This window comes from Ovis aries, chromosome 18 (assembly GCF_016772045.2).
Source record: "Ovis aries strain OAR_USU_Benz2616 breed Rambouillet chromosome 18, ARS-UI_Ramb_v3.0, whole genome shotgun sequence".
In the NCBI taxonomy this organism is placed as follows: domain Eukaryota; kingdom Metazoa; phylum Chordata; class Mammalia; order Artiodactyla; family Bovidae; genus Ovis; species Ovis aries.
In genome coordinates, this window is record NC_056071.1 from 44,350,067 (window position 1) to 44,356,341 (window position 6,275).

A 6,275-nucleotide genomic window follows, 5' to 3' on the forward strand; every position below is an offset into this window, starting at 1 on the left:
AGTATGGCTTCAGTGTGTCTGCCCTCTGATGCCCTCTTGCGACACCTACCATCTTACTTGGGTTTCTCTTACCTTGGGCATGGGGTATCTCTTCACGGCTGCTCCAGCAAAGCAGAGCTGCTGCTCCTTACCTTGTATGAGGGGTATGTCCTTACTGCCGCCATTCCTGACCTTCAACGTGGGATAGCTCCTCTAGGCCCAGAAAAATGTTTACTGAATAGAGCATTATTTCAGTATAGGTTGGGGTCATATTTTCACTCTCTTGAATTTGAAAAAGATACTCAGAATATTAGAGTTGATGCTTTGATCTTGATATTATAAATACCTCATCCAGAGTCCCAGTGTTACTCTATTTAGATGGGATGAGCAGCTCATGGTGGGGATGGGGAGGGTGACACTGAGTTTTGCTGCTAAAGTTGTCCTCTGTAGTGGGCTCTGAACAATCTTGAACAAATCCAAGGGTTTGGGGGGCATGGTTTGGAAGCCTCCAATCTAGCACCTTTGTCTTTATAGGTGTTTCCAGTGTTAATCGCTCAGTTGTGTCTGATTCTTTGTGACCCCATGGACTGGAGCCCACCAGGCTCCTCTGTTCATGGGATTCTCCAAGCAAGAATACTGGAGTTGGTTGCCATTCCCTTCTCCAGGGGATCTCCCAACCCAGGGATCGAACCCATATCTCCTGCAGTGCAGGCAGATTCTTTACTGTTTGAGCCACCAGAAAGCCCATTTTTATAGGTAAGGAAACAAATTCAGAGTGTCAGAGCTGGAGCCAAGTGCTCTTTCCACCACACCAAGGTGAAGTCCTACTAGAAGGTCCGTTTCTTTTCCATGCCTGTGAATGTTTTGTCCTGGGCCTGTGATGCACAGTGAAAGAGCACGAACTGGGGGTCAGACATACCTGGGTCTGAAGGTTGACTCTATACTTATTCGCCCTGTACTCTTGGAAGATTACTTAACTGCACTGAGCTTCCACTTCACTTACCAAGTCGGGATAAAATGCACATTTTAGATCTTAGCCATGTACAGTAAGTGCCTGGTGTATGACCTGGGCTCAGTATATGTTAGTGCCCTCTTTCAGGCAAGCAATCGAATATTTGAATAAAGTGACAAGAGAGGTGGAAGGCACTGTCATAATCATAATAATACCTAGCACCAACTATTTGTCACATGCTATTCTTGGTACATCACTTATGTTAACTCATTCAATCTCAAGAACATCCCCATGCTGGAGGTACTATATTATATCCCCTTTTTACAGGGAAGGAATCTGAGGCACAGATGGGTAAGATAAGTTGTTTAAGGTCTCACCAAACTAACACATAGGTAAGTTAGTATTAAATCCCAGCAACATGACTCAGAATCATGCTCTTAATCAACATAACATATCTGGGCAGGATAGGAGACAAGGGAAGACCAGAGTAGAGATATATGGGAGGGGTTTGGTCCATTTAGGTAATTGAACCATGAAGATCTGGCATTAAAGGGCATGTTTACATGGAAAGAGATACCTAGGAACAGGTATCTCAAGGTTCTAGAGTGAGAAACTGAGCTCTCCCTCTTTATATATACATAAAATTTGGGCTATTTCATATAAATATATATATGTATATAAACACACATACCCACACACACACACACACACATATATATATGTTACACTTTCATGCATTATCTAATCTCCACAACAGTATCCTATGAGACAGGGCTGATACCCAGAAGGTAAAATAACTTGCTCACAGCCATATGCTTTCTAAATCATGTTGCTAGTAAGTGAAACAGCTGGTGGACCCTTACTGCTGCATGGGTTCCCAAGCATTTTTTCCTACACCAGTTATGAAACTACTTTTTATAACCCTTCTCTACCTTCAAAGGATTTGTTACCCACCAGCATTGAAGTCAACTATAGTTATCAGTGGGCATGTAATTCTTCACTTGTGGCCTTTCAGGCTCTTTTCTAAGTTCACAAATGACATCTTGGTCTTTTCCTCCGCAAGAAGAGCCTCTCTCAGGGGCCCACAGCAACAACTCTTTAAACATCTGACCTCTGCCCTGTCGTCACTCTTTCATATAGCACCACAGTGGTGCAAATCAGCTCCCCTGTCCATAAACAACTGCACTTGTGAGGCAGAAATGACTACTAAAAAGAATGGTGGAGACCCCCTGTTGAGTGCTCTAATAGGCTCGGCCAGGGACCAGGGAGAATTTCTATCACATCCATATGTGTCCTCTTACGGGGTCAGCCTCATGGAAACAGGCACAATACCAGCTTCAGATAAAAGCCAGGGGTGATACTAAACTCTTTATCCCAGGAGAAGCCTTTTTCAAAAGGCCACCATATTCTTGATTAGGGCCAGCAAGCCAAAGGGGAGGAATGGATTTGAGATTTTTTTTTTCATTTTTAAAACTAGTGAAATTAATTTGCATACACTCCCCCAGGTTTTTTGTTGTTGTTGCTGGCTTTTTTTTTTTTTAACTGGGCATTTTAATTTGGAGACTCAAAGTGAGGGGATCATCTTTACTCACAAAGCCTCTTCCTTTCACCACACAGAGTATAGCAGGAAGCGTTCGTGCTGTATATTTTCTGAATGAGGCAGTCAAGCTAAAAGCCCTGCGTGTTTCTGACTCGAGTGATCAGAGGCCAGGTTTCCAAAAAAGTTTTTGAAAGATAAAGCAAATTTTTTTGCAGCCTGGTTAAAAAGAGTATTTTAAAAAGAGTATTTGTTTGCTACGTACGGTGTTAATGGTGATGACAAATTGAAACCCGAGTGACATCTCCATTTCTATGGAACACATGAAGCAATTCCACAAGGGCATTTTCTATGTGGATTCTGTTTTCTTTTCTGTTGCCAATGAGTGTAATTTTAGTTGTCGTGTGTCAAAGTTTATACTCTTGCTTTAGAGCATCTCTTCAACTTGAACAGCATGAGTGAAATCACCCAAGTGTATGGCCTCACTGGTAATATGGCTTTCAAAATATAAGCCCTTCTCCTTTATACCCCTTGTCATTAACTGGTAAATTACTAATTTATTTCCTATTAGAATTTATATAGTTTTCAGCAATTAAGGAGAAAGGCATAATTGCTGACAAACCCAGGGCACTATTTAAATCACTTCCTTGTTGACAACATATGTCTCTTTCCTTAAACTGAATGTCACTGAAATCTGATTTGTGCAGAACCCTTGCGGACGAGCGCACTGCACCTGTCACCTGGGCGCTAGCATTCTGCTGAGGATCAATTTACATAACCTCATTTAATGGTTCATAAATCATACCCATTAAGCCCAGCTAACAGGAACCGAGGGTTCTAATTTATGCTGCCTTTCATAGCAGAAAATTGGGAGGCTGGAGCCTGTGGATAAAGAACCCAGGTCTTGCCTTTGATTGTTGATTGTGATGGTAAATGTATGGATGATGAGAACAGATTTTCACTTTATTGATTTCCTGCCAAAGCACAGCATGCTTTATTGTGAAAAGGCGCCTTTTGGCAGCAATGCTAAAAGTGGCAGTTGTTTAGGAGCCCTTTGCCAAGATGAGGTCTAAGACAATACAGAGTGGTAAATACTAAAATAACATCAAGCTGAAATGGTATTCTTTGGAAGGAAAAAAAAAGCATCTCTAACCTTTTGGAAATCAGTGACCTTTTCTCCTCAGGAGCACCTCCTCCCATCACTGACCCCCCAACCCCAAAACACGTGAAGCCAAGAACTGGGACAAGATGCTTTTAAGAAAAGGAAAAAACAATGCTTTTCCTCCCCGCTCTCTTAAGTTACTTGCGGATGGAGTCTCATGCAAAATAATGCAGATGTCTAGAATCCTTCAGATAATGCCATTTCAGCCAGCATGCTCTACTGGGCCAAGTTTACAGCCTCTGCACTCTCTCCTCTGCCATGTACTGCTTTTTGGTTGAATACCCAGAAATACCATTTTTCTCTCTATTTCATTTTTCCCCTTTAGGTCAAGATATTGTATCCAACTATATATAGTTCTCTGCAAAATGCAATATATAAAAGGTCATCTCACAAGTGCTTGGGCTGGATTTCAAAATAGCAAAAGTGGTCCTAAGATCATTTCCCAGATGAAAAACATCTCTTAAGTATTGTTGAGGCATATTGATTCCTTTCTCTCATCTTAGTTCTGCCCTATAATGGACATTGTATACTCTTATTTTGCCTCGTTCTCAAAATCTTTGCTAAACATGGTGATTTTTTTTCCCTGTAAAATGTAGTCTCTTCTCCCCACCCCCTTCAACTCTCTCCTCAAGGCAGGGTTTTCTGAAACACTTGTATTTAAAGTTGTGGGTGTTGCTGTGGAGGTTTATTTAGCATGAATTAGTCCACACTATGGACTCCTCTCACTCCCATCTCTAAATTTTAAAGCTGCCATGTAGAAAACCAGTCGGAGCTAAGCGAGACAGTCAAAAAGCTTGGCAATCATTCTGTCTGCTTCTCCATCCAACATGAAATGTCTCCTGCTTTGTTACTGGTCCTTCTTCATAAGGGGAAGAAAAGAAATCAATAGCATCAATGTCTTTTCTACTACCTGGGAGGGTTTGTCCACAGTTAGATTCACAGTGCCACTAATAGAATGTAAGTGGACATGGTTCTTTGCTCTCCTGGCAATAGAACTCTCCTTTCCCAGGGGAACCCATCCCATAGGATGATGGGGTTGACCCTGCTCCCAACTCTATCCACAGGGAAAGACTCACAATGTGAGCCTGGCCAGAAAGAGGGTAACTGTGCCCCTTGTACAGCAATCAGTTCAGGAATGGTCACTGGACACAATGCCAGGAGTTGTCTGGAGCTGTTGTCAGTAGAGACACTCTCTGTTCTCTAGAGGTATTAATCCGTGGATATTATCTGGATAGAGTGTCCAAGAAACAGAGGGAGAGTGACCGAGTTTCACAGATGTCCTTTGGGCCCCTGGATCCAGCCATGTCTGAAGCCCTCCTCTAGGCTTGTACCACATCCTGGTGGTGCCACAATATCGTTATGTACCACCATCTTGGCCATATTTTTAATCTATTATAGGTTGCCAGACAAGGCCCCAATGAAAAGATGATATTTATGTAAAGACCAGAGGGAATGAGCCATGTGTGTGTCTTGGGGAAGAACATTCCAAACAGAGGAAATAAGCGCAAAAACCCTGAAGTGGCAGGAGGAGGAAACTCAGGAAGCAGGAGTAGGGGGCCCACGTGGCTGAAGTGGGATGAGCAGGGTTGAAAGCACGGAGTAGGTGAGCTCAAAGTGATCATGGGGAGCAGGGCCTTGGAGAGAGCTTTGAAGGCCTCTGAGTTTTACTCTGAGTCAAAGGACAGTCCACTGGGGTTGGGGACAGTTGAGCAGAGGAGTGACATCACTTTACTTACAGACTAGAACAGGCTCACTCTAACTGCTGAGTTTTGAATAGACTAAAGGGTCAGGAGGAGAAGGGAGAAGAGTGAAAAATAAGCCCAGAAGATAATTTGGAGCCAGTTTGTGAAAGATCTAGAATGCCCAACAGTGGGCTGGGGTAGTAGTGAGTTCTTCCAAATTCGAACCCAGCATTTCTTACCATCCATAGCGGAAGTAAAAGAAGACGGGAAAGGAGGACTAGTTTCAGTCTGTGAACCATATTCACTATTTCAGAAAGTTAAACTAAAACATTAAGTTTCTTTGCTTTTGCTTAGAATTACCCTATTCCTGAGGATAGATAATCTTGGCAGCTGCTGCTGCTGCTGCTGCTGCTAAGTCGCTTCAGTCGTGCGACTCTGTGCGACCCCATAGATGGCAGCCCACCAGGCTCCCCCGTCCCTGGGATTCACCAGGCAAGAACACTGGAGTGGGTTGCCATTTCCTTCTCCGATGCATGAAAGTGAAAAGTGAAAGTGAATTTGCTCAGTTGTGTCCGACCCTTAGCGACCCCATGGACTGCAGCCTACCAGGCTCCTCCGTCCATGGGATTTTCCAGGCAAGAGTACTGGAGTGGGGTGCCATTGTCTTCTCTGATAATCTTGGTTAGATCATATTAATAGGCAACTTGGCTTGATTGTCGCTGGCATCTTAGGCATTTCTGGTATGTGGTTGGGATACTTGGTTCTTTATCAAACCTAGAGGCCAGGCAGTCTCTGCACAGAGACCATTTCACAAAGACAGGGATGGTGCGGCCACCACAATTATGAGATATATATGAACAAACAGGACTTAACTATACTTTCTTAACTTCATTGCTTTTCACACTGCAAATTGTTAATCTTATAATATTACTGTGCAACCCTTATAACCACTGATTACTGATG